Source organism: Leptosomus discolor, unplaced genomic scaffold, assembly GCF_034619465.1.
Source record: "Leptosomus discolor isolate bLepDis1 unplaced genomic scaffold, bLepDis1.hap2 HAP2_SCAFFOLD_45, whole genome shotgun sequence".
NCBI lineage: Eukaryota > Metazoa > Chordata > Aves > Leptosomiformes > Leptosomidae > Leptosomus > Leptosomus discolor.
This window is the reverse complement of record NW_028237842.1, coordinates 967,916-978,836: the sequence shown is the minus strand read 5'-3', so window position 1 is coordinate 978,836 and position 10,921 is coordinate 967,916. Positions and strand designations below refer to the sequence as shown.

Below are 10,921 nucleotides of genomic sequence, written 5' to 3'. Positions count from 1 at the left end.
GCTGACGATATCAAGGCTCTGTGACGGGCACTTTCCCTTCCTGTTGGCCGAGCAGCTTAAGATCAAACGGATCTTGTAGTTTCTATTTTGCTCCATTATGAGCAGAGAGAAGGGGGGGAGGTTAAGTCTCCCATTTCCCAATGTTTTTGATATTTGTCAGCTGGCTGAACTTCTGGCAGTTCAGGAAATATTTACACTTTATGCTTTCATGTACACTGAAGGCTCATTTCCTCAATAATTAAACTGTGTTTTACTTGTGCAGTTTGGGGATCAAACAGTAACTATCTGTGTGTAACACTTCCTTCTTCTTCTGCCTGTAGAGCAGAACGTTTTCCTAGGCAAAGAGTCGTGGTTCGGGAGATGAAACTCCCTGACCTGCTTTCTGTTGTTCTCATTTTGTATGAGGTGTCTGCTGGCTGCTTTGTAAGGAAGTAATAAATATGGCCTGGAGCTCTTTCAAATAATTAGCCAATCACCAGCATACACCTATTTGCCGTAAAAGAGAAACTTTAAGTAAAGAATATTTGTTCCTTTGGCATTTGCCAGTTTGAGAATGAACAGTTAACTCTTGAAGTCCCGTTTCAGGTAACAAGGGTATCTAACCAGTGGGTGAGTGGGGCTGATGGAAACAAAGAACAACAAGCTGTTTACCCTGCCCTCAAGAGCTTTACCTGCAGTCGGAGTTGCTTGTGGTAGTTGTGGGAAGAGCCAAACCGTTGGTGCCTGAGGCACCTTGCAAACTAATTTGTCCTCTGAAGAGCGATTATCTCAACAGTTCTGGGTTTTGCTTTTACTCCTCACTATTTAGGTTGGGCTTTTTAACGTGATTTTTCCTTGGTTCCCTTTGTGGCAGCCTTCCAGAAGAAAGGGTGTGCTGCCGGGAGTGCCGGAAGGGATCTTGAAGCCGAGGGTCGTGGTGAAACAGCCCGTGAAGGCTTATCAGCCTGCCAAGGCTGTAACTGGAATGGCTGAAGCTCGGCAGTCAGGTCTGGAATTTACAGCTGATGTTACCTGTGGTGACACCGGTGCTGATTGTTCTGGAAGAGTGCCCTGCACTGAGGTGAGCCTTGCGGGTAGAAATGCAGAAAAACTCTGGAAAAGACACTGTTAATAAAGGATAGTCAGCTAACACAGTAGTATTATTTCAAACGTGGTTAATCTAAATACCTTCCCAAAAGCTGGGTTTATTTGTAGTACTGAAAATCAGCAACTTGGGATTTATTTGCCATCTTCTTTAAAAAAAAAAAGTCTTATTTTTATTCTTCCCATAAAAATGCCATTTGGCATTGGCATTTCTGTAGAACTCTCTGCAGAAGTAGATTACAGTTGTAATAGCGGAAATAAAATAAAACATTGTGGCTGTTTCATAGTTTTCATGAAAGGAAGAATCAGAAGAATCCAAAAACTAGATCAAATGATCCTAAGCAGTCTTGTCGTGCTCCTTACCCTTCTAACATGCTAAAGAAGTTTAAACCAAATTTTCCTTTATTTTAATTCTTAGTAATTTGTGATCACTCTTCCTTTAATTCATGCTATTTTGGGGTAACGTAAGCACCTTTTTATTTATTATATGCATTAAACCCTTAAATAAAATATATTGCCTCAATATAGTAATTTTCATAAGCAAGGTTGGACTGTGTTTACCAAGAGCTAGTACTGGGTTTAGCAGTAAAGATTTTCAGTTTATTTTTAACTTTGTAGGTTGGGGATAACCCTGTGCACAAAGCCAGAGAACCGCTGGAGCGCGCTATAAAACTGGTGAAGGACACAAAAACCGGGGTGCTCCCTTGTGTATGGTGACAGGGACAGGCATCAATGGTCTGACTCTCACGGCGTTTTAAAACCGTAGTAGTTCTTCATAGATATATTTTTCTTTTGTCTCGGCAAGGGAAATTCGTGATACTGAAAAGGGTCTGTGGACCCTCTTTGGGAGGTTGCTTACTGTCTTGCAGGATATGCAAAGTAAATAATATTTATTTCCTTGGAGTTTCTTTTGGGACTCTTAGAAAGAGCTTTGAGGGTTTCCTTTCCTTTGAAAATTATGTAGAAGAGAAGAGGGGAGGATATTTTTTCAGGTGTGAATTAGTGTAAGTCTTATTTATTGAATTAATACTTTTGTGCCTGCTTCTGATGATATTTTTTATTTTGGAAAATAGAGTCTTTATGATCCAGTAGGTATTGCATGTTGATACTCAGAGCAAGGCACTGGTTTTAAGCCTGAAAAGTGGACACAATTCAGAAGCGACCACCAGAGCATGCAACGAGATGATCAGGCGGCCTGAAAGACATCAATACAAGTATCTCCCATCTCTCAGTCTAGGATACACTCTGGGCACGTCCATCTCTGGTGCTGGACTTGGGTAAGTTTCCAGCCATGGGAAACAGAGCCTGTCTGGCTGTCCTTCCTTAATAACTTGAGAATCCAGCGAGTGATTTCAGCCAGATTTCATGAAAGACTTGAAATTTCAAATATACTAAGTTCATAGTAGCTTCAACTGATATGGGAAAGTAGAAAATATCCAGTACAGACTGGATCCCCTCCCAGTACAGACTGGGCCCTGTCCCAGGACCGACTGGATGCCCTGATCCCCTCTCAGTACAGACTGGGCCCTGTCCTGGTACAAATTGGATCCCCTCCCGCTACAGACTAGGCCCCGTCCCGGTACAAACTGGATCGCCTCCCGGTATAGACTGGGCCCTGTCCTCGTGCAAACATGGCCTTGCTGCGGCTCCTCAGGACCAGTGAACCCCAGTGCTGGTAGCCAGGCAGCGTGGGGCCTTCCCACGGCCCCCTAGGACCAGTAAACCCCAGTGCCAGTAGCCGGGCAGCGTGGGGCCTTCCCATGGCCCCCCAGGACCAGCCGCTCCAGACCCCTGGGTCTGACGCTCCCAAAACCCCTCCTGGCGGACGTGCCCAGTGGCCACTGAGGCACGGACCCATCTGAGGGGAAAGCTGAGCCTGAGACCCCTTTACTCCGCAGGGACACCCCCTTGTACCCCCCCCGAGATACTATTTTTAGCAACAAACCTCTTTATCTCCCACTGAGCCGCTTGCTTTCGTCCCAAACTGATTTATACCCTCCTGCAAGGCCTCCTCACCGTGGTGTTCCCACAGCTTCTCGCCCACCAACGCTGGCTCCTTCCACAGGTCGTTCCTGACTTGACTCCTACCCAAAAAGCTTCCCAGAAATTGTGGCAAAACAGAGAGAAAGGGAGGAAAATATCCAGCGTAGAGCTACCCGAGACTGTCATCGCTCAGGGTCTAAGAGAGGAGGATGTCGCCCTGTTGGGGAAGGTAGAACTCGTTGGGGTTGCTGCTAAGGTTTAGCTGAGAGCTGCTCTCTCTCTTGAAAAACACACGCAAAGAATTTTTCAGAATTCCCAGAACTTCATTCTCCACTGAAAATTCCGACGGTTTGACAGAGCCGGGGTTCAGTGTGAAACGAATACCCAGGAAAAGGGTGCGTGTGTTGCCAAAAAACAGTCTCTCCTCTCAACTGCGACGATCCACACGCTGCAATTGTTCTTCCTGACTGACCGAAGGTGCCACAAGTCAGGGCTTTCCTCCCGTTTCTTCCAGAGAATGGCCTTCTCCCAAAAAGGGGGTAAAGTGGCTGCCGGATTTCTCCTGGAAAAAGGAAAGAGGGGAAGGAAGATGGTTACCTCTGTGCTCGCTGCTGGGGCAGGATGAACGCTGAGCGACCATTGGAAGGAACAATTGTTCCATCAGAGCAGCCACTGACCGGAGATAGTTCACATCCTTAATCTGGGTAATCACTGCTTTCTCCCCGAAACTAAAAGACGAGCGTTTTGGTGACCTTTCAGCCACGTGAAACAGGCTTGCATTAGCAAGCAAGGACACCGGAGGTTGCCTTCACCTCACTCCAATCACTTGGTGACTACTGCCACTTTTTAAGAGAAGGGTGCTGTGAAAAACCAAGTGTGGAGAGAGGAACCACAAACTCGGGCAATAGTCCTCATGTCCTAATTCCGTGCAAAACTGGGAGGGATCCAACTCGATTTACCTCTTGGTCTTTCTGAACCGGCGGGTGTGAGTTTCTGTCGAAGGTGATTTTGCCCATCTGGAAGTCATGGTTGGGGATTTCTCTGGAAAAGCAGCATAAAAGTACGATGAAAGGAGAAATTTTGTACCTCCCATCCACCTGAACGCAGCGAGGCCTATTCTGTGTTGGTCAGTGTTGTACCATCGCTGGCTGCGAATTTTCATCCCCAAGTATTTCTAGATGGAAACCACGGAATTATTTCCTAAAGGGGGGCATACGTGGCACAGAGGAGATCATCAGCTCCTGGACCTGCTGTAGAAGCTTGGTTTCCACGTTGCCTGTGGTCTCCACAGGGCCACGGACGTGCTTTTCCACCAGGGTTCAAGATTTCCCGCGACACCACGTTTCGCTTTAGGAAACGGGCAGGGCTCCCTCCAGCCCACCAGACTCGGCGAGCCTGCTGCCTCTCCCCACGTGTCTTCTCCAGAACCGGAGTTGACTGAGAGAGTTTTGGCAACGTCGACTTAGGATCTGCACCTTCAGCAGTCAGGGATGTCACAGTCAAGTCTAGAAGACCAGACTTGCTTTTCTAAATGCCAAATTAGGAGGAAAACACCTTGTTTATATTGCAGGAGCAGGAAAAAAAAACCTCCACTCAAATGCTGAACCTTCACTTGCTGACAAGGGAACGAGATGGACCAACCTTTGAACGGCTCCTGGTTCAGCTGCCGACGGCTCAGCACCTTCCTTCTTGCTGTCTAGCCTGTACCCAGGACCGGAGAATGCCTGTGTGCACAGAACGAGGTTTAATTTAATTGAAAGCACGCTGCATGGGGCTGCTCTATTCTGTAAAAGCTTGCTATCCATTTTATTCAATTCTTTGGTTCAGCAGTTTTCTTTCTGGTGTGTCAAAGAAGCCGCTGACCCCTGGGGGTGTGGATGTTTCCATCGCCTGGTTCTCACCTGCCCCTTGAACGACAGCAAGTTGTGCCCTTCCTGGCCGTGAGCAAAACAAAACACAGGCAGAGACTCGCCAGTGAAGGAAGGAGCCCCTCTAAGATCAAGTATTTTGCAGTTTCTGCGAGTATTTTGCAGTTTCTACGAGTATTTCGCAGTTGTTTGGAGCAGCTTTCCCTCACCCTTGCACAACATTGGGAAAACAGCCGAGATGGGGGACTTACGTGAAAGCCTGCGTCGCTCGCACGTCCACTGGGGTCTCCTTCAGCGTCCTGTGAGGGGAAAAAAGTGACTTCCTCGTGTTCCTGGTGCGATGTGCAGAACACACAAGAACAGTTCCACGTATTTCTGACCAAACAAAACTTTAGAATAATTCTGTGCAAAATGAGAATAATTATCTTTCTGAAATCAACTGTTGGTACACAACCACCTCCTCAGTAACACAGGAAAAAGCATCGGGTAAGGAAAGGTCAGCCTTAAGAAATCGTTTCAGGCAAAAATAAACGATGTTGGAGCTCCCCGTTCCCTCACAAGCAAGGCTGGTTGTCTAGAGGATGCGTTTGTGGAGAGCAGAAGCTTAACTTACTGTGGTCTCTTCCTGTTGTGCGCTTCCCTCTGGTTCTTTGGGCCCCACGGGAGCAACAAAATCCACCTGTTTATAGAAGCAGCGTGAAAATAAGCATGAACGATATTTTTCTTTGGATCGTAAGGTTTAGAGCACTGTTTCTCCAAACTCCACCAACTATCACTCCGTTTTCATCAAGAAAGAACTGACGTCTGCCTGTTACATATTTTAACTCAAAAGTGAAAAGACGAAACCTCCCAGGAATGAGCCTTAGCACAGAAGTGGGACAGAGCCGTGAACCAGCACCCCGCAATTCTTTGAACCAAGAAAAGGCTGCTCTATCAAACTCAGATTCTAAAACACCTTGAGGACAAACACGGCCCCCGAGGCATGACAGTCACCTGAGGGGACATGAAGTGCAGCTCAGGACCACAGCCGTGGTCACAAAGGCACACGGGGTTCTCTCAAACGAGTCCTCTTCCCCGTCCCATCTGACTTGACCTTTCCTGCCCCCGGCCAGGGGGGTCTCGCACCTGCTGACGTGGCGACGGCTGCGGAGGGCTGCTCTGGTCGCTCGGCCCTTCTCCAGGCTCCTCGTGCTGCTGCGGCCGCTCCGGCCTCTCCGGGGGACTCACTGAAACGGCAAAGCAAACCCTTCAGCGGCGGCACAAGGAGCAGCGGCGGCAGCCAAAGCCAGCGCGGCGCCTCTGGTGCAGAAAGCACCAGATTTAGGATTTTAGGATACTGCTTAGAAATCCCTTTACTGTTCCCATCTTGATTTGAATATCAAGAATTCTAATTAGTGGATATTAATAGGAGAAACTAATGATTACTTTGGGAAAATAAGTCTCAAATGGGATAAACGATCAAATATAAAATAAAATCTGTATTGCCAATGCTGCTAGCATACCCCTGTAAAGTCCCAGAGCTACGGTATTCATTAACCAATGATCTGTTAGTGGTTAGAAACAAGGACAGTGTGTTGTAGTCCAAGATGTCTGCTGGACAGGATTTATGATGGTGCCCATTGTGTATAATCTTTGCATCATGACCAAAGCAGGTACGAGCCAAGAGCCTACGAGCCAAGGACATGTTCCTTGACCAAACATGGTCAATTTGAGGAGCGGTCGAGACCTCCGACTCACGGGCCACCTACCTAAATGATACCCCCTACTCACAAGGGAACAAGAGAAGACTACGACAGAGGCTGCGCGCTCATTTGCATCAGGAGCGAGAGAAGAAGAACAAATCATCGAGAGGATGATGATGAATATGCATGGATGATATTTCAGTGATATATCATTGATACATATCAATGATGACTGAATATGTACAAATTTAATATATAAATATTTGTTGATTGCAACGTGCAGGCGGCCATCTTGGGGAAGGATCCCACATCCCCGCTGCGCGTCGTTAATAAACGACGTCTCTACTGGTCTGTGTGTGGAGAAGTTTTTCTTCTCCAGATTTGCAACACCTCCAGCCGAGCAACCCCTGGGACCGGCGCCCCGCACATGTCGCAGCTCCCGTTTCCCAACCCCACTGCCAAAGGCCCGGCATGGGTTGGGCTGTTGGCCCCCGCTGCCCTGCGAATGAGGGACGGCCGCTCTTCCACGGGCCCTAGGCGCCCGGGGAGGGGGGATGCTCTGCACTCACCTTCCTCCGCGCGAGCCCGGCGCTTCCTTTTCCTCGGGGGAGGTCCCACAGAGGGGGACGGTGACTTTGTGCGACGTCCAGACCTCAGCTGCATCACAGCAACAGAGATGGGGTGGCGCTGGTGCAGTCGCAGGCTGTCACAGAATCACACCACGGTGGGGGTTGGAAGGGACCTCTGGAGATCATCCAGTCCAACCCCCTCTGCTAATCCCCTTACAGCAGGTTGCACAGGAGTGTGTCCAGGCAGCGTTTTGAGTATCTCCAGGGAAGGAGACTCCACAACCTCCCTGGGCAGCCTGTTCCAGTGCTCTTGTCACCCTTAACGTTCAGGTTGAACTTCCTGTGCTCCAGTTTGTGCCCGTTGCCCCTTGCCCGGTCACTGGGCACCACCAAAAAGAGCCCGGCCCCATCCCCTTGACACCCACCCTTGAGATATTTCCAAGCGTTGATGAGGTCCCCTCTCACTCTTTTCTTCTTCAGGCTGAAGAGCCCCAGGTCTCGGTCCTCCGCTGCCTGTGGCAAACACACCACTGAGTTGGGGGGCAGCCGTGCGGGCAGATGAGTCCAGCTCATGCCATGACGTCACAAACGCCCCGGCTGTGACAGACAGACATTCCGGAACCCTGTGGTGGCCATGGGGATGGCCAATGGGGGTAACTGGGCCATGGCAAGGCCTGTCACTCCTGTCGACACTTTCCTTACAATGAGAACTGGAAAACGCAGCAGCTTTCGGGCTGTGCCAGCAGTCACAGGGAGGCTGGAGTGGCCTTCATCCGCCTGGGTCCCATCAGGGCTCTGGCCATGGCCTTCAGAGCCAGCTCTGTACCCCCGCCGTGACCGGTGGAGCAGGGTGAGCAGGGGTATTTGTGGCCAAACCGTGGATGGACTGGGATTTGACTCCTGGCACCTGAGCTGAGCTGGGCTGTCTATGAGCAGTTGTTACCAGTACCAACTGGGATGCTGTACATCAGAAGATGATGCTTTTTAGAATAAATAAGAAATAACATGTTGGCCAAAAGTGAGTCCTTGGTCATTTGGGCTGTTTCCTTTGGGGTATATTGTGCAGAGCTGGGACCAGTAGTGGACCTGTGAGAAAGACTGTGAGGGACCTGCACTCCAGTGAGGGACCCCATAGATAGTCCCAGCACCAACCTGGTTTCCCAGCTGGGGCTGACGACAAGGCTTTCATCCACCAGAATGGCGATGTGCTGGTGAGAGTTGAGATGCAAAGAGTTCTTCTTGAACTTGCTTTCGGAGAGTCCTTTGGGGAAAAGAAATGGGTTTTTTTGGGGAAATTTGGAACGTCGGAAGGTTCTAGGGAACCCACACAGGGTGACCCAGCGAGTATCGATGCACATGAGCTTGGATCATCCATCACGTGATTAACACATCAATAGCAGGTGGTTCTTCCCAGACTCATTGATCAAGGCACAAAGAAAGTTGTGGGCACAAGGAGTCTCATGCAGACCTTTCCCATTGTCTGCAGATGGACTACGAGCCAACCACTTCATCCCATCAATGTGACGGCCTAAGTGAGCCGCTCTGGGCTCTCCCTGCTCGGCAGCGTGGCTGCATGGCGGTCATCTCCCCTTGAGCTGGGTCACCTCTCAAGGTGGTTCCTCGAGGCAGAGAGACCTTTTACCAGCCACAGATCTTTGCATGAGCCCAACTTGAGCTCTCCCTAAATTGCAACCAGACTGCACGCCCGGTGACTCTCCCCTTTGAGCAGGGACGCCTCCCAAGGTTTGAGATCCCTTACCAGAAACTAAGAGATCCTTCTGAACCTGAGGCGGAGAGACCGCCTGATTTACAACAGCTCCTCGGTAAGTGACTGACAGCATGCCAAATTAATCCTCATTAAATCCATGTAGTTCATTCCATTGGACAGGAACTGTTGTCCAAGTCTGAAACTAAGATTGCTCCTAGCTGCCCCTAAGCTCCCTCAGGAGGCTACAAAGCAAGTGGGTCCACTCTGAACCTCGTGACTCTGCGGGACCCTTTTGTGTCTCTGGTCTCTGTGTAAAGAGAGCGTATTGTGTGTATTGTGTCTCTGTGTATTGTGGCTCGATTGTGACTTGATTTTCCTTTGTGTGTTTCCTCCATGGAGTAAGTAATAGAGTGCAGCTTGCCATCAAACTTCCTTAAGTCACATCTTTACAAATCCGTATGAAAAGCACTTTTGCTTTTAATCCCTTTGTCAGGGATTCTTTAAGCAATCTAAATCTCTCATTACAGGACAGGAGGCGGTCGTTGACAAACAGTCCTGTTGTATCAGCCTGGTTACATCGTACAAACCACGCGTGCCTCACTAACGACTGTACCCTTGAAGAAGAACTAAACGACTGACAAAGAGGGAACATCCTGCTCCAGAAGGCGCCAAAAGCCGGATGATTACCAAAGGAGCATGAAGGCAGGAAAAATCCGTGGTAACGGGGGCGGGCGGGGGGAAAGGCGGTAAAGGTAAATAACAGCCCGGAAAATACACTTTGCAAGAAGCTCCAGCATTTTGAAGCTACTGGTTTTATAAACTGTTCTGTTTATGGAAGGCATTCTAAATAGAGTGCTCTCTTTCTGCAGAAAAAACGCCAAAACTCCTAATAGCCTGCTGAAGAGAACGAGAAAATGCATTTTTCCTCTAGAAAAAGTAGGGAGAAAATGCAATACAAATAAACCTTCCCTTGAATCCTTTGACTGGAGTGAGGCTGGTAGCGCTTACGAGTCTGTTTTGCTGCCAAATCTGAAGCAAAAGGGGCAATGTGCTATCAGAAGCTACAGACACACAAACGCTCAGGTGTCTGACAGGTCTGAAGGCAGACTCCTGAGTCTTACTGCTAAATATTCTTGTCTTTTTTTCCCTTGCAACACAAAGAGAGTTGCCAGGGACCTCCTGGAGTAAGACTTTGTGAAGCGTGGCATTATCTGCGATCCCATACAGGCCTAGTGAGAAGATGCTGGAAGTAAGTACTAAGCAATTTTACTTGTGGCTTGAATCACTTTTAATCAAAGACTTCATAGCAGAAGAATTCTTTGGCTGAACACAACCAGAAATATAGATGCATGTGCTCTGTTTTAAATGCTTTCTGTCTTTAAACATTGTATTTCTTCAATACTGTGTTGATACACGGCCTTGCATTTTGTGTTACACAACCTCTGTTTATTTCCAAATTAGCGGTAAAAATCCTGTGCTTCTGAGCAAAATATGGATGAAGCAGCTGAAAATCCTGTCACGAGAGCAGGGTCTATAACAAAAGCCCCAGGGCCTCACTTCTAGGCAATACTGGGGATATGGCATCTCCACAGATCCATATCTGTGCTCTCCTCCCTCACCTGTCCCTGGATTTCTGTTCTGATCTGAGTACGCAGATCATTTACTTTTTAGCTAATTCGTCTCTTAATTTGGGGGCAGCCTTCACGTAGGCCTTCTATAACGCCAGAAGTGAGCAAACTAGGGAGAAACAAGCCTTCCTTGTGGAGAAGGTGCACGCAGGAAGATCTGGTTTGTAAGATTTACCTATTCTTCCCAGCCCAGTAAGGTCTAGGGATCTCTGCCCCGTTCACCATCCACACTGCACTACGTCTGTCCACAAACAGAGCTGGTCACCCAGCTCGGGCCTAGCTGTATCCTCCTGACGGTGAGGAAGCCACAATGTTTATAGAACAGGAAGGAAAGAAGTCCCTCATCAGTTCAGCAGCACTTGTTGGGGGAAACACGTTAGTAAGGAAGGCTTGACAAGCC

General features: G+C 48.6%; 1 long non-coding RNA gene across 1 annotated transcript; it reads left to right on the top strand.

Annotated features, from left to right (window-relative positions):
• The first annotated feature begins 8,777 nt into the window (after positions 1 to 8,777).
• Positions 8,778 to 9,881, top strand: LOC147412661 (uncharacterized). Its single transcript, XR_015184168.1, has 2 exons — positions 8,778 to 9,008; positions 9,421 to 9,881. It is a non-coding gene; the product is annotated as an uncharacterized LOC147412661 (long non-coding RNA).
• Positions 9,882 to 10,921: the final 1,040 nt, after the last annotated feature.